Source organism: Prionailurus viverrinus, chromosome D2 (assembly GCF_022837055.1).
Source record: "Prionailurus viverrinus isolate Anna chromosome D2, UM_Priviv_1.0, whole genome shotgun sequence".
Taxonomy (NCBI): domain Eukaryota; kingdom Metazoa; phylum Chordata; class Mammalia; order Carnivora; family Felidae; genus Prionailurus; species Prionailurus viverrinus.
This window is the reverse complement of record NC_062571.1, coordinates 73,860,089-73,878,698: the sequence shown is the minus strand read 5'-3', so window position 1 is coordinate 73,878,698 and position 18,610 is coordinate 73,860,089.

Below are 18,610 nucleotides of genomic sequence, written 5' to 3'. Positions count from 1 at the left end.
GTCCAATTCTCTGTGCTGCTCTGTGGATATGTGTGAAAGTAAATTGTTTTCACAGATTCGATAGCAGCAGTCTTGAAAACAAATATTGAAAGCTTGACAGCTTGAGTTTTTGTATAACCTTGCCTTACCTTCAAAAGCATGAAATTAGAAGCAATTCTTCAAGAGTGTTCATTACGATAGTCTATAGAACTAGTTTATTTCTCAACAATAACGTGGAGAAAAGAATAAATGAACTGACAAAAGGAGATGGGGGGTACTTCCAAGAGCAAAGAGGTGGAATTGGTGATCTCACCATCAAAAAAAATTACGGGTAAGACAGAAAAATAAAATTCAACTTGGAAAAAAAAATGGTCTGGGAACAATAATCTGAAAGAGAAGCATTTGATGGAAAAGAACTGAAATGTTTTCAGTTGGTGATAGATTGCCTAAAATAAATTTTAAGGCACTGTAACGGGATATCGTAATTCTGAGAGATTGGAGCCATTCAGCATGATACCATCACCGATATAAGCTGAATCATATGGAATTGCCATGTTTGCAGGTCAAAAATGGTCAAATAATAATTCAGTTCACTGGCAAAGTTTACAGGTACAGAAAAAAGCAATGAAATTATTTTTGTATGAGGGAAAATTCAAAAAAGTTGGGCAAAGAGATGTTAAAATTAGAACAGAAGACACCAGGAATTCTATGGGTTGGAGTTGAGCCAAATTCCCACTGAATCCTTCTTGTCTCAGCATTCAATCCCCTCCTTAGGGATCCTTCTCCAGCCCTGATTAGGTTGGTTTCCTTATTCCCTCTAAGAACACCTCTCTTTTGAAGCTCCCTCATTTGATAACCCATCGCAATCAGTTGTGGGCGATTAAGTCTGAGAAGGATTGAATTCTCTGGGCCTTGTTGTTACTCGTCACTCAGCATCTAGCCTGCTTTGTGTATAAAGCTGGCTCTAAACACACCTCTGTTGGATGGGTGAACGAATGAGGAAATGAATACGAAAAGCAGTTTAGGGGTGCATGGGTGGCTTAGTCAGTTGAATGACCCTTTTGATTTTGGCTCAGGTCATGATCCCAGGGTCGTGAGATTAGCCTGCCCACTTAAGATTCTCTCTCCCTCTCCCTCACCCCCTCTCCCCTGCTTGTGTGCGCTCTCTCTCTAAAATAAATAAATAAATGAAATGAAATAAAAAGAAAAGCAATTTAGTTTGCCTAATTGCTCCAGAACAACTTCCCACACAGGCTTATGATAAAGAACTATAATTTTCTGAACCCCCCCCCCTTTTTTTTTACTCAAAACAAGCAAGAAAACAAACTAAAAAAAAATGAGCCAATGTTTACTCTGGGTTTTACTATGAAGTAAAATACATTCTGTGTGAATTACCGAATAATTCACACCAAATTTCTAGGTTAGCATTTTATTTTTTTTTTTAACTTTTTTTTTTTCAACGTTTATTTTTGTGACAGAGAGAGACAGAGCATGAACAGGGGAGGGGCAGAGAGAGAGGGAGACACAGAATCGGAAACAGGCTCCAGGCTCTGAGCCATCAGCCCAGAGCCCGACGCGGGGCTCGAACTCACGGACCGCGAGATCGTGACCTGGTTGAAGTCGGACGCTTAACCGACTGCGCCACCCAGGCGCCCCTAGGTTAGCATTTTAGATAGTACCAAATTCAATATAGGCTGTAGCATGAGGACTAAAAGTCACCCAATTCTGAAAGTGAGACTAGAGGTCATGGGGAATTATTTTATAAACTGAAATAGGTTGAAATTTTAGAATGTTTTGAGAAGATTCAATTTCCCAAACTGTTATAAAAGCTAAGAAGGGAATTGTATATAATCTTAGCAGTCTACCATGTCAGCTCCGGATGAATGATTTCCCTTAAATTCAATCTTGCTGACCTCTTTAGCTGGGCTGTAAAATTTTATGAACCATATTGTTTCCTTGAGATCGCTAACATGTGATCTAGGAATGTCTGTTGATAGAGTATGTGGTAGAGATTGTTGGCCTCTTCCTATAAGGAATGGAACCAGACTCTGTTACCCAATCTCTCTTGCAGGGCAATGAGTCACATGACCAACTTCTGGCCAGTGAGATGTGAGTGCACAGATGTGCACCAGTTCCAGTCCTGTTCACATAAACCCACACATGATTCTCCATGTGCCTTACCTTCCATGGCTTGATGTAGACAAGCATAGTGATCTTGAAGGCCATGTGTGGAAGCTGGCAGAGGCACAAAATGGAAGGAGCTTGGGTTTCCTGCTTAGGAGATAGCCACCCATGAATCATGAACGTCCATTCTGAAATTTATGTGAACAAGAAATAAATTCCTATTGATTTAAGCCACTGATATTTCAGGGTTATAACAACTAGCATTACCTCAACCAATAGAGATTATTTTGTTGTACAATGATTTCTCCTACTTTCAAGAATGGTTCAGGAACTAAACATTGAATCTTTGGCTGTACATTTTACCGTGAGATCTGATGATATTCATACATAATGTTAACACTTGGATGCGTGTTTTTTTTTGGTCTAATTTTTGGTTTGAAAAATCCCCTTTCCTGCTAGTTACTGAATTATAAAAATAATTGCTAAATTCTTTACTCTGTTTTTGTAGAATTTTAATTCTAATAGGCATTTTTCAATTTATTCCCTGACAGTCACCACTGTTTTACAAGCAACTGGAAGCCACATAATACCTCAGAGGTTAGTGAAAATTCACCCAATGTTGCCTGGGCTCACAGAGCAACTTAAGTGTAGTTGGAGCAGATCAGTGTGCTGGTTACATAGAAAATTCTCGAGTACTACAGGTGGGTGGGGGGGAGCTATCACCCAAACTCTGCTCTCCACTAGCCTTTGTTACTCTGTACATCTCAGGATTGTGGGCTAGGAGGAGAGCCCTGTAAAGGTTGGTAGAGACTTGACATTCCTCCCCCAGGCATCTCATGGCATTGAAAACAGACTCTCATACAAAAATAATCTCCTGTCTCCTGAAATCAGCAGAGCATTACATAATATTGACTCAACTCTGACTCTAAAACCTTGGACATTTAAAAATAAAAATGTCAAACTGGGAAGTTTCTAATTCAGTGGCAATGTTTGCAGAGGAGTTAAATATTGACACATGCTTAGGTTCTGATTCTGGAAGCCTTGTGATATCAAACTCAAGTGAGGGAAAGAAAAGCCCTGGGACACCTGGGTGGCCAGATAACCAGCATGTTGACCAAACGGGGTCTGGTTTACTTAGCCTTCAGAGATCCAGTCCTGTCCTTCCTTGTTCAGCGTACTGCCAGGGCCACCAACGGGAGGCAGAACATGTTCACCTGGCCATGTCAAGCTGCTCTGAGCAGAAGAATGCTGATCTGGGGGGTGTTTTTCCTCGCATGGTCCAGAGCAACCAACCACCTTGCCAAATGCGAGGGGGTTTATTTCACACAGACCCAAGGGAGTGAAATTACAGTCAACCCTCCTCCATTATGCATGAAGGTGGTTTCCTTGGTGGAATAGAATAGCAAGCATACCTATAATTTTATAGCATTAATTATTTAGTTTGGCATACTTTTAAAGTTTTTGATTTTAATCTCCCACAGAACCTGTGGAAGTTTTAGCTGTTTTTCTCGTGCAAATAGTGAGACTCAAGAGAGTTTAAGCAAACTGCCCAGGGTCACATGGTTGGTAATGAGCAGCCCCACGTCTGGAGGGACAAATTCTTTCCACCAACTCCAGAATACTTGTTTGTGTGGATCCACAGAAGGCCAGTTTCTCCCAGGCTGTGTTTGTCTAGAGTCGATCTAGAAAATGGTCAAGAATGGGTACAGCAGAAGATGTTAATATGCGTGTGTATATACACTTGTAAGACTGAGTATCTGCTTTCCAAAATGAAGTCACACACACATATTTTGGATAACTTATTTAAATTTATTTTTAATGTTTATTTCTGAGATAGAGAGAGACAGAGCATGAGTGGGGGAGGGGCAGAGAGAGAGAGACACACACAGAATCAGAAGCAGGCTCCAGGTTCTGAGCTGTCAGCACAGAGCCCGACACGGGGCTTGAACCCACGAACCGTGAGCTCATGACCTGAGCCGAAGTCAGTCGCTCAACTGACAGCCACCCAGGCGCCCCTGGATAACTTATTTTATTCGTACTTTGTTTTCCTACAACTAATGCAACAAATGGCAACCTTATCGAATAGAGATACAACTTTTGTGACATTGAATCTGATAATCGTTTCTTTCGTGGGTCATCACAGTAGTCTTTGAGTTGTTTCCTTTGCCCTCAGAATGTCCCATCTTTTGTTTGTCTTCTACACACTGCTTGACAGTCAGGTTTAAAATGCAGACTGCCTATATTATTGTCCTTAAAACTCCAGTTCCCTTCTTGCTCTGTGCCTTCTAGATCAGCACTGTCCATAAGGAATATACTGTAAGCCACATTTTAAAAAGTAAAAAAAAAAATAGGTGAAATATATTTTAAAAATTTATTTAATCTAATATACCCAAAATATGATCGCTCCAACATGTGGCACTAGTCACATTTCAAGTGCTCAATGACCACCTGTGGTTAGTACCTATCGTATTGTATAATACAATTCTAGATTATATTTATTCTTTGTAATATCACAAATAAGCCTTTAAAGATCTGGTCAGCTTCTCTGAGGTTTATAACCTTGTTGCATACATATTGGGCCAATTTTCCAGCCACTCTAAACTCCCTTTATGATATAAGTTCTCAAGAAGTTTGAATGGGATCCAACTATAGGTTGCTTTGAACAGAACAGCATGATTTTCCCGATGTCGCTGAGCAGGAAGAGAACAAATAGAAATGCAAAATTCCACAGACCCAGAGATCCTAACTGGATACTGGAAGATGTGATGAAAGGAGGCTACAGAGATAAAGAGTTTCAGAAATTGGTATGGGGTCCACCTGAGTCTTTGGCTGAATGTTAAGCTGTGGCTGTAAATAGAAAAATTCCATGAGGCTGATCAAATAACAACTCTTTGGGAACAACCAACCGTTGAGAGAATTTATAATCTGAACACCTCCTGGAGCTCACACACAATGGGGAGACACTCCTCAGCCCAATGCAGTAAGAGATTTCATTGAACAATCAAGGAAACCAGCAGACAAGCCCCAAAGGCCATGCCTTAGAAGGGGAGGGCGGGGGTTAACATAGCCCAAGATCAAAAGCTAATCCCAACCTAGTTTAAAAAACCGTAAGAACAAACGTGAAAAAGATCAAACTGATCTGCAAGTAAGTTCTCTGCCTGCCCCATATGACTAAAAACGAATAAATAAATAAGTAAGTAAATAAATAAATAAATACCTACAATTCTCTTTAATAGAAGACAATGATGAGCTCACTAATGTAAAATGATAAATGCCCAGCATCTAAACTCAAATTATTAGCATGCAAAGAAGCAGAAAAATACGACCCATCAGTTAAGAGAAAGAGATCCAGAACCCATCGAGATGATAAAATTAGCCGACAAGAACGTTAAAATAGCGATTACAGCAAGTAGAAACATACTTAAGATTCAAAGGAAAACATGGGCACAATGAGTTGAAGAATAGAAATTATGAAGCATGGATTTAATAGCAGATTATACACTGCTGAAGAAAAGATCAGTGTATTGAAGACATGGCAATCAAAACTATCCCAGCTGAAGTGAAGAGAGAAGAAAGGGCTGAAAAATTGCATAGAGCGTTGGTGATCTGTGGAAAAATAAACAATTGAATGGACGCATCATTGGATTCCTAGAGCAGGTGTCAAGTAAAATATTTAAAGAAATAATGGCTGAAAATGTCCAATAGTGACTTAAAAAATGGTAGTTACGGTCCCAAGCAGGATAAATCAATGTGTACAAAGGCACACTGTAGGAAAATTGTTGAAACCCAATGATTAAGAAAAGAAATTCTTAAAGGCAGAGGGGGGAGAAAAGACACATCCTATACAGAGAAAATGATAGCTCATTCTTTGTTTTCTGTCCAAAAATGATATGTATCTTTATTATTGTGGCCTGTGGCTGGTTTTACAGTCTCCTCAGGTGACAGTGTGATTTGAAACTGTTTTTGCTTAAGAAATGCAATTTTAAATAATTCCTGAATAGTCTTGAGTTGATTTCTGCCTTTTGTGGCAAAATTAATTGATTTCATCCCAGAAAACATTAATTTTTACTTGTTCTGGGGGAGAAAGAACAGTTTATTGTGCATACCCATGTATTATCTGAAAATATGAAAAAAGCAGCACCATGAATTCCCCTTTGGACAAAATATTCATGCTAATCCCACTGCGGACTGGAGGTCAGGGTGTTCAGGACAAATGAATGCTGATCTAGTAAAATCCAGTTGTTGTTGTTTAAATTAATTTATTTATTTTGAGAAAGAGAGAGGGAAAGAGGAAAACACATATGTAAGTGGGGGATGGGCATGGGGAGAGGGAAAGAGACAGAATCCCAAGCAGGATCCACGCTGTCAGTGCAGAACCCGATGCAGGGCTCGATCTCATGAGCCTTGAGATCATGACCTGAGCCAAAATCAAGAGTTGGACGCTTAACTGACTGAGCCACCCAGCTGCCCTGTAAAATCCAAGTTTTGATCATCATTGTATACCCTAATGGCACCATCACATTTTCACAGTTGTTCCAAGAGCTCGAGATTCATATATCAGATTCTCACTGGAACCTTGTCACTATTTACATTTGAGTTTGTTCTGAACTACGGTACTTGTGTCAGTGTTTTCATCACTGCCTTTTTCACTTAAGTGAGCCACTTTAAAGCTGTTGATCTTTTTTTTTTTTTTTTTTTTTGGTGTGTGTGTGTGAAAATAAGACTATAACTCAACAGAATAGGAATGACATAAAATGCAAATTTAACACAAATGATGTGAAAATACATTAATCTAGAAGAATTGTTCTCTGGGAAGGAAATGGTGTTGAGGCAAAATGCAGGGGCCACCTGCACCACATTTCGTCACAGTTATTACAATGGAAAGGACTTTATGTGGAATTCTAATAAGTTTTGCACTTCAAATTTGTCAAATGTAGGCAAATAAATTGTTTAATCACATTCTCTACTGAAACTGACACACCACTTAGATTGATTACAAAAATGGTTCCGGTGTCCTGTGTACCTCTTTCTATCCAAGACTCTTGAAATGACTTTTTAGCTCCTTCCATCAAGAGATAGAGTCTATCCACCTTTGAATTTAGGCTTGTCTTGTGACTTGCTTTGGCCAATAGAAATGGTGAAAATGACAGTTTTCCAGCTCTGAGTCTAGGCCTCAAGAGGCCCTTCTTGCTTTCATTTACTTTAACCCCTGGGAGTCCCAGATCAGTAAGGCCAGGTTAGCCTACAGAAGGATGAGAGATTATGTGGAGGGCAACCAAAGCAGATGAGGCTTCCCAAACCCGACAGCCCTCTCCTGACCTGCCAGTGACTGCAGACACATGTGCGAGACCCAGCAAGGACAGGCAAACTGGTCCAGATCACCAGAACTGTCCATCTGACCCATGGGGCTATAATAAATGCCTTTTGTTTTAAGTCACTGAGTTTGGGGGTGGTTTGTTACACAGTACTAGCTAACTGATTCATCATCTAGCTGATGGGCTACGCTTTTCCATTAACGGGTAGGGATCAAAGCTGTATTTTCAACTTCAGCTTCCCAATACCTACACTAGGACCTGGTACGTGGTTAACATTTTGTAAGTACTTATTGAATTAGCGAATTGATCAACTTCCTAACATTAGCTCCAAGAACACTGTGCCTTTGTGTGCTTATGAACATCAGTAGCATCTCTGCTGGATTGTTACACAAATTGAGAGAGATGCATACAACTTACATCGTTACTCTGATAACATAAACTGCTTTAGAGATCATAGTTACAACAGGTATTAAGCCAAGGATAGCCATAGGTTTTAATGTGTGTGTCTGCTATAATCAGCTGGTAGTGACTATCTGGAGCCCTGGTGTGAGGAAGATTCTAGAGTCACATTTGAGTACAATGGAAAAAGAATTGAAGTAAATGAGCAATGAGGGGTCTGGGTTGGGTGGGTAGAAAGACATTGGTCTGTTTTGTATTTGCCCATCCCACATTAAGCTGAGAACTGCAACACTAAAGGCTAAAGCATTAGTTTCTGTTGTCACAAATTGTTGTTGCTTAAAACAGCACTAATTTATTACCTTGCAGTTCTGAAATTCAAAAGTGCTTTACAGGATTAAAATCAAGATGTTGGCAGGGCTGTGTTCCTTCTGGAGATTCTAGGGAAGAATCTGTTTCCTTATCTTTTCCAACTTCTAGGGCACCCACATTCCTTGGTGTGTGGCCCCCTTCCATCTTCAAAGTTAGCCATGTGGAGCCAAGTCCTTCCCAAGATGTCATCTCTCTGGTTCTCCCTCTCCTACCTTCCTTTTCCACTTCAAGGACTCCTGTGATTCCATGGGGTCCACTTGCATAATCCAGAATAATCTATTTTGAAGTCATCTGATTAGCAACCTTCATTCCATCTGTCACCTTGATTCTCCTTTGCCATAACATAACATATTCACAGATTCTGGGGATTAGGGTGTGGGTATCTTTGGGGGTTGGGGAGGCATTATTCTGCCAATTACAGACCTCATTGAAGCTGGAATCTTAGTCCTCTCTGACTAGCGGTCAAGGAGTTTCTCTTTGATGGTATTGGGACTTTATTGGCAATAATTACTTTTTTGAGGCTATTATAACAGGTTTCTCCAAAAAGTTAGAAAAAATCTGACCCACACATGGTTATATGAAGATCATTCAGTAAGGTACTTGGAGGCATAAGCCAGTGGCTCCAAATCCCCAGGAACATTACAATAGTTTGGATTTCTGGGATGCAACTTAAACCCACCAGATTAGACTTTTCAGGGATGGTACTAAGGGATCTGTACTTTTAAGAACTTCTTCTGGTGATTCTGATACACACAAGTTTGGGAAACACGGATGTAATATTCTGGGCCGGGGGGCGTTGACTCTCTTCCAGAGGGATGCCCACATTGTGCTAAACTGCATTTCCCTAGCTGACACCAACACTGCTGGCACAGACATCTGAATTTTCCCAGCGAAACTTCTGGGTATTTCACAACGTGTGCTGCAAAGAAAGGCCTAGAAACTGATCAAACCTAACTTTAATAGAAAGACATTCACTTGTGTATCATTCTATTGGTTTAGACTCCTAATCCCGCTATGTTCTCCAAACTGGTGATACACACACTGATCATTTTCCTACTTTTGACGGATGTGCTTTTGTGTATGTACATGATACCACAGAAGATATCATTGATCATTACAGAGAACCTAATCATTTGAGAAAGTATTTTGGAAATCATGATCAACATGACTGGCATCTCCGGCGTTGTAATCATTAGCCTGACCCACTTCACAGGTCTTAGTACAAATATATCAGCATGGCAGCCCATCCGAGCCAATGAAAATAAATAAATTTGTGGTAACTGATCTTCTCCAGGCTTTGGAATATCTTCAAGTAATCTCTGTTTGGGAGATCTTAAGGATGTTGGAAAATACAACCTATTAAAAGACCATTTCCCAGTCAAGACACATAGTTTTTCAGCAACACTGCCACTTTATAGCAAGGGCACATGGGTTTACAGCTCCTCTGACACACAAGAGGGCCTCTCTGCCCTCTTCCCACCGAGCCTGGGCATGCTGCACCCCAGCTCTACCAAGTCCATTTATAATTCCGTCACCCCTAACCCAGCCCCCAGGAAGATCTCTGCAGGCCTCCAGTCCAAAGTTCCTTCCAGGTAATGATGGTGATAGATGGATGAGATTTTTGTCTTTCCTTGATCTAGTGGCTCAGATTTTGAGCAAATCAGTGGGAGAAACAGCAGGTATGTTGTTCTGTATCTAGAAGATTGGGGACACTGTTCTGCCCTTCTTGATCTTATCCTTTCCTGTTGCCCAGACCTTTCCCAAACTCCTTCCCACAACTCTGCTCCAGAAAGAGCAGGCTAGACACCTATTTCTCTGCCTCTGATTGCTATTTACTTGATGCATGTGGTTTCTCTCATTAACTCTCATGTTCGTAAGATGAGGCCCCATTGCCAGGTAAACTTGAGTGACTCATAGTCGCTCCATTTGGAGGGATCCTCTGTGCATTTGCTCAAATTCTCTGCTCTTAGTTTTCTTCACTTTTGTGGTTCACAGCAGGGGTTGGTGAATTTTTTATATAAAGGGCTAGGTAGTAAATACCTTAGGCTTTGTAGGTCATATAGTGCCCACTGCTATTACTTAACTTGGCTATTAAAACATGAAAACCACCATAGACAATATGGAAACAAATGAATGTGTTTGTGTTCTAATAAAACTTTATTTATAAATGATAAAATTTTAATTTCATATAATTTTCATGTGTCACCAAAATATTAGTTTTCTTTCAAAAAACATTTTTTTTAACGTAAAAACCATTCCCAGTTTGCAAGCTGAAGGTGGCAGGACAGATTTGGCCCATGGGCCACAGTTTGCAGACTTCTGGTCCAAACACAAAACCTCTTACACTTCTGTGGTGAAGTATGTGGGCTCAGAAACCAGATTTCTTAGGTGTGGATCCCAACACCACTGTGTGCTGATGTAATCTTAGACTTGGTGTCTATTTCTTTGTATCTTAGTTTCTTCATCTGTGAAGTAGGAATGTTCTAGAACCTACCTCAATGGGTTCCTGTGAGGAATAAATGAGATGAGACAGGTAAAGCAGGTAGAACAGGGCTTGGCACATAGTAGGCACTTAATAGATATTATTGTTGTTATCCTGATGAACTGTTCCCGTTTTATTTGTGTTTCTTATAAGGCTTTGCAGAATTTACTATCTATTTTATTTCTTCTCATGAACTCAATATCTTTCCTTCCTCTAAGTCAGATCTCACCTCTGATTAATACCACATGCTTAACACACAATTTGACATTTTAATTGTGAATGATATGTATCATCGAATCTGAGTTTGATAAATATATATTTTAAAACTTGATTATAAGAAATAATTGACAAATAATTACTAGTACATAAGGAAAATCACAGTTAATACAACACCAGATAATTAAGGCAATTACATTTTTTCGTTTATATGATGACTGTAACTTTGTCTAGAGAGTACTACACACGTAGACGAAAACATTTTAGGTGAGGCAGTCATTTGAATAATTGAAGTTAAATTAAATATAGTTTAAAGTTAAATTAAATTACATTTTCTCTAAAATATCCTTTCTGGGATAAGCAGTTATGTAAAGTAGTTCTTAAATGTATGAGAAAATTGTATGAGTCATAAGAATTACTGGAAATATTATCCAATTTTTTATGGGTGATATCATTCCCTAGTCACTGCCGTGTCATGGCAAATACTTTTCTCAAATATTACAGGAAGGGCAAAAATATGCTACAAAACTATTTGGGTTGAGAATACTACCAGAATAACCACTTCTTAAGTGTTTGCACACCATAACTTCTCTTATGAAATCAGACTTGATTACACATTTAATGACAGTTATCTTTTTTCCGGTTAGTATCCTGATCAGGATATAACAATAGGATAGATTACTGTCAGTTGGATCTGAATCACATTGAGACGCGTATTATAGTCATGAAGGGATAATCTGTGCCTTACGATTCATTTTTTCCGTTCCCAAAAGCCGTTTTGAATAGTTAGATCATAGAAAAAGTTGTGAAGAATGTAGGAAAAAAGATTCTTTTTGATGAATCTAACTCGTTAATGGGTAAGCTGGATTAACTCAATGTTTATAACAAACATAATTTCTCCAATGGTTTTCTTACCTTCCCTCACCTTAGCATCCTCACCAAACACTGGAAATCTCTACTATTTGCAGCTCTATTGCATTCAAAAAAGAACCAGATAATATAAAATCCTTGGCAGGTTTGGCAAAACATAACATGTTCCTGGGGAAATCTCTCTATACACATAATGGGTTTATGGTCCCATACTCTGTCTACAGAGGGTAGGAGAGAATTCTTTTTACACATGGTATTTCTGTTCCTCCATTTGTAAGAAATCTAGATTCCTCCTATTCAAAGTGTGGTCCATGGACCCGCAGCATCAGAATCTTCTGGAATCTACCTAGTTAGGTATGCAAAAGCCACCTGTACCTGCTGAATCAGAATCTACAGTGTAACAGGATCTGCACGAGGCTTGTGTGCACGTTCAAGTTTGAGAAATGATCATCTGGATGGCTCTAATTTAGCTCATCCCCAAACCTGATGTATTTTAAAAGGGAGAAGGTGAAGTTAATAAACTGCCAACCAACAAATAATAGCTGATCACTTTGGGAAACTGGGGTCAAGTTTCAACCATTTGGAGATGATGGAAACTGCGTCTACAGATACAGCATCAATGGCATCTTCATACTTTCTCAGTCATGGCACATCCAACCCTTAAACAAATATTTACACATCATCTTAATGCCAAGGCGTAATTGCGCAGGTGCGTTGTCTTTCAGAAAATGAAAATGCACATAAGCACCAGCTTCATAATGGGTCTATGTACGGGAGAAGAAAAACCCCATCTCTCCTCTCATTTTCTGAAGTGAAATTTCCTAGTTGCCATTTGTGTTCAGAAGAAATCTACAGAATATGCTTCAGCCTCTTTAAACTTGTCTTTTTCTCTCTGTAAAATGGAAACAGTAACGGTAACTCCATTGCAGAGTTATTGTGGGGAATATACAAAACAATGCACGTGAGGGCTTTGCACAGTTTCTGGCACAGAGTAAGCTTAAGAAATGCCAGTGGCTGCAAATACCCAAGGAAGCCTGGCTCTGAGGACCATCTGCTTCCTAGGGAATTGCTAAGATTCTGCCAAATGGTAGGAGATTCTGGCACCATAAAACAGCTCAGCTGTGATGAAGGACTTCTCTCCAGCAAATGAACCTGCCGGAAATTCCAAATACCAAATATCTCTTCTAGGACATTTGAATGCAACCAGATTTCCTTCATATTGATGAAAGCCACACAGAGAAGAAGTTACAGGGAGGTGGTAGGTGTTTCCTGAGGTGCCCTTCATCCTTGTGGGGATTGTGGAAGCAGCACCCATGTGATTTCAATCTACAGACTTGACATTGCGCATCAAGGTAACAGGACCATCCCAGGCCTTGAGATGTAGCCCACCTGAGGTTTAACTGATTATTCAGCAAACATGACCTGGAGACTCTGACCTCCTTCCGTGACTACTGTCGAAAAACGGACACTATCTGGGGGCAGGTCGGACATCAGTGAGTGACTGCAGTTGAACCTGGCTGTCCTCAGTTATACAATTTTGAGCTACACAAAGTTAATTCCACTTACTTTGCATGGTGAAACTGGGAGATTGGGAATGGCCAACTGAATGGACATGGATATGTGAATGAGGTCTATCAGGGAAACCACTTATCTCTGCTTCTTAAAGGTCTATTTCTGGAATTTTATCTTGTTCTTTTGTTTGAAACATATTCTTCTGTTTTGTTTGTTTGTTTTTGTTGTTGTTGTTTTGTTTCATTTTGACTCTCTGTGTTGGTTTCTGTAAGAACATCTCTAGTCTTCACCAGAATGGAGATGAGCTTTCTCACTCAGCTGGGCCTTAGCTCTTGGTTGTCCCTCGCACTTTGTGATGATCCAAATGGCTTCTTTGTTCTTAGTGGTTCCCAATCTTGAGGGTATGCCAAGACTTGTTTTGACGTGGTTTTTTTCTTATTCACCCAATGTGTAGAAGTCGTTCAGCCAGTTCCTGGATTTCTTTCAGAGGGAATCACTCCATACGTAGCTGTGTATTTGGAGTGTCCATAAGGGGAGGTGAGTTCAGGAGTCTCCTATGCCACCATCTTGAACTGAACCTCCTGAATGAGGTCACAAAACCACCTGATGACTGACTTTTGAGTCTCAGGCCAATACTTATATGTGGGACATGCTCTTCCAACTCCAAGATTATATCAATAAAAAAAGGGAAATCAGGGGCACCTGGGTGGCTCAGTCGGTTAAGCGTCCAACTTCGGCTCAAGTCATGATCTTGGGGTTGGTGAGTTCGAGCCCCGCGTTGGGCTCTGTGCTGACAGCTCAGAGCCTGGAGCCTGTTTTGGATTCTGTGTCTCCCTCTCTCTCTGCCCCTTCCCCACTCACACTCTGTGTCTCAAAAATAAATAAATGTTAAAAAAAACAATTAAAAGAAAAAAGAAAATCATGCTCACCACTAACCTCTCAACACAAAATTTCTAATCATGTGCTTCAGGACTGACAAGCCTTGGGAAATGCTCCCTCTTCCAGGCTTGTCTGTAACTATCTGATGTTCTCTCTTAAAAGTGTTGCCTGTCCTACCAGGGCTGCAGGATAGACAGGCTGTGATTTGCCTTATGGCCCCATCTGCCCTCTTTACAGCCTCCCCAGGAGAGTAGGAGCCCAGGACTTTCCAGGGTTATATGAATCTCAGGAGAGGAGTGCCCACTTTGGGAGAGTAAACTTCAGAATGTTCTGGAATGAGTCAGCAATAAAATATGTCTATAATGGGACTCTGGTAACTTGATTTGCCAAGATAACTTGACAATAACAGCTAAAGAGAAACAGTGCAATTTGGGCCTCACTTAGGGAATATATGAAAGCATTCCAAATACTCATTAGCTGCGAATTTTTCATAGTTACATAAGAAAATAAGAGCACATCTACCCCTTAAGGTGATTATCATGAGTCATTGTCTTGCCCCTCTATGAAAAGGAACTAAATTTAACGATGAGTCATTTTAGGAACTTGCTACTAGAAAAAAATACATTAAAAATTAATAATGAAAGTAATTACTTAACCCCATGAAATTTAAACCCAAGAGGATTTTCATATCTAAGTAAGTTTAGCTGTTCATTTGCTCCATGAGGCTGCCTGTTGAACAACCAATCCGATGTTTTGGATGAATTATATCAATTTCTTAAAATCGAAATCAATAACTGATGAAATTCAGTTTAAAGACCAGAGTAATTGCTTGATTAAATTGCTTCACGTACATTTATGTTTTTAAAAGCAGAACTGACTAGTAAATGAGGTCAAACTGGCTTCTGAATGAAATTTAAAATATTTGTCATTTACAGTACTTTTCTGTTTAGTGAAGGGGAGAAGCATCTATATCCGTTATCATGCTGATGCAATTGCTTTAGACAAGTTCTGGAGAGGGGCGCCTGGGTGGCTCAGTCCATTAAGTATCCGACTGTTGATTTCGGCTCAGATCAGGATCTCCCAGTTCGTGAGCATGATCACGTGCTTGGGATTCTCTCTCTCCCTCTCTCTGCCCCTCCTCCACTGATGCTCTTTCTCGCTCTCTCTCTCAAAAGTAAATTAAAAACATTAAAAATGGTTTTAAAAAAATTCTGGAGAGCAGGGCATGTGGTAGCCTTTGAATCTGAAGACCATTACCTGATCAACACCCGGCGAAGATTCGTATCAGCTTCTGCTACTGTGTGGGACCTGACTTTATTTCCTTAGTGTGCTTTCCCTAGATGTGGTCAATGTAGATGTGTTCAGCTTCACCTGAAAAATGCAGCAATTCTAAGAAAGAGGGAAATCATTCAGGACCCAGGTACCTTTTCTTTTAATACATTCGGGGCACAAAATAAAGATTTCTGTATGTTTTACATTCTCATGCATACTGTTAATCTTTTTTTTTTTTTTTTTTTCAACGTTTATTCATTTTTGGGACAGAGAGAGACAGAGAATGAACGGGGGAGGGGCAGAGAGAGAGGGAGACACAGAATCGGAAACAGGCTCCAGGCTCTGAGCCATCAGCCCAGAGCCCGACGCGGGGCTCGAACTCACGGACCGCGAGATCGTGACCTGGCTGAAGTCGGACGCTTAACCGACTGCGCCACCCAGGCGCCCCAGCATACTGTTAATCTTATGGCAAAAATACTAATTGGGATGGAAGAAAATTTAATATTATAATCATGCGTATGTACTCTCTTATATATTTTACATATATATATACCATCTGGATGGCTCAGTCAGTTAAGCGTCCAACTTTGGTTCAGGTCATGATCTCGCGGTTTGTGAGTTCAATCCCTGTGTCGGGCTCTGTGCTGACAGCTCGGAGCCTGGAGCCTGCTTCGGATTCTGTGTCTCCCTCTCTCTCTGCCCCTCCACTGCTCACGCTCTGTCTCTCCATCTCTCAAAAATGAATACACGTTAAAAAGAATAAAAAATAAATTTAAGTCCAAGCTAGAAGTTTAACCTGGGTGGTAACTTGGATTTTGAGAATTTTGTTGTAACATAGGCACGGATATTTTATTTTTTAATATGCAAAATGCAGTATCCTGGGCTGTTAAACCTGTAAGCAGTAACTGGTGTAGTGCTGTATGCAAATTCTTCCACTAGAGGGCCCCTCAACTAAATATATTGAAGGGAGGTGAGAAAGGATTCCTTTTCAGGATGAAAAGACTATTACAAAAAATCAAAAGGCTTTTGAATCTCTCCTATTACTGTATATCAGTGGAAAGTCATTTCACATGAAAACATACAGATATTCAATTAGGGCTTTATAAGTTGGGAGTCTATGGTCAGAGGAGACTGTCATAAGCAAAATTAATAACAGAATTTTACGATGTTAGTGCTGGATGGAAACTTTTAAAAACCTAACAAAATAGTTATTTTAGAAATACTCTAACATCATTACAAATATTTAAAAAAAATTTTTTTTTCAACGTTTTTATTTATTTTTGGGACAGAGAGACAGAGCATGAACGGGGGAGGGGCTGAGAGAGAGGGAGACACAGAATCGGAAACAGGCTCCAAGCTCCGAGCCATCAGCCCAGAGCCCGACGCGGGGCTCGCACTCACGGACCGCGAGATCGTGACCTGGCTGAAGTCGGACGCTTAACCGACTGCGCCACCCAGGCGCCCCCAAATATTTTTTTAAAAAAGGAAACAATCTTATAAATAATCTTAACATTCTCCATTTTACCGAAATTGGAGAAATCAAGGCTCAAAGAGGGGAAATAATTTGTCCAAACTGCAGAGTCTGAGAGACGCCAGACTCCGGCCCCATATTCCATCTGCATTCACATGTATCTGTATCTGTCCAGATAAATAATTGTCCTTCTGATTCTCAAGTCCTGGGAAAGATCCCAACATCCCATGACTTTTGAGGTGAGCATCAGGTAATAGATACTGTGGCTTTCGTCACTATAGGTGGAAATGGGCTCCTACTGCCCTATGCCTCTGGCCTTAAATGGTGTCTCAGGCTCTCCCTCGGGTTTTGCTGTGGCTATTTCTAATTGTGTAAATTCATTGATGGAAATTGTTACCATCCCATTTCAATTTCTCTGTTTTTTAATTTCTATGGTATCTTCACTCATTTAAATTTCTCTATTGTTTCTTAACTCATTATAATTTCTCTATTGTTCCAGTCACAGAGTTTGTAAAAGTGAAGAGTAAAAAGGCGTCTTTTGCATTTGCCTGCACATTTACGATTTCTGAAGTGCTTCATTCCAAGTTTTCTCTTTGGGATCATTTTCCACAGCCTGATGAACTTCCTTTGTCATGTCTTGTAGAGCAGGGAGTCTGCTTTTTGATCTGCAAACGACTTTATTTCACCTTTTTAAATATTTATCTTTGAGAGAGAGAGAGTGAACAGGGGAGGAGCAGAGAGAGAGGGAGACACAGAATCCCAAGCAGGCTCCAGGCTCTGAGCTGTCAGCACAGAGCCCGATGCGGGGCTCGAACCCACGAACCATGAGATTGTGACCCGAGCTGAAGTTGGACGCTTAACGCACTGAGCCACCCAGGCGCCCCTATTTCACTTCATTCTCGAAGGATGTTTTGCTGGATATAGATACCTGGTTTGACGGCTTTTTTCCTTTACCACTTTATTTTATTTTTTTCTGGCTCTTCTGGTTTCTGCTAAGAAGTGAGCAGCCATTTAAATCCTGTGTGATATGTTGTTTTCCTTTAGCTGCTTTCAAGAGTTCTCTTTATCTTTGGTTTTTAGCAGGTTGAGTATATGGTGCCCGGGTGTGGGTTTCTTGTTTTTGTTTTTGTTTTTGTATTTATCCTTCCTGGAGTTTGCTGAGCGTGTTGAATCTGTTCATTTACATCTTTTACCAAATGTGGGAATTTTGCAGTCATTAGGTCTTCAAATTTTTGTTCTGTGCCATCTGTCTCTCCTTTTCTTTTAAAACTCCAATTTTAATATGTTAGACTTTTGATATTGTTCCACAGGTCCCTGAAACTCTGTTCTTTATTATTTTTTTCAGTCTTTTTCTCTGTTCTCAAGATTGGACCATTTCTATTGATCTGCCTTCACACCTGTCTGTCATCATCAATCTTCTATTATGCCCATCCGTGGAATTTTAATTTCACATATTTTATGTTTTCATGCTGGAATTCCCACCTGTTTCCTTTTTATAGTTATTAGTTCTGTGTTAAGATTTCTTCTGTGTTCATTCATTATGACATAATAGTCTTCATATTCTTAAACATGTTAGTATAATGCAAATTAAGATAAGAATAAGATACCACTGCACCCTTTAGACTGGCTAAAATTCAAAAGACTGACAATACCAAGTGTTGGTAAGAATATGGAGAAACTGGAAAATACACTGCTGGTAGGAATGTAATAAGATATCACCAC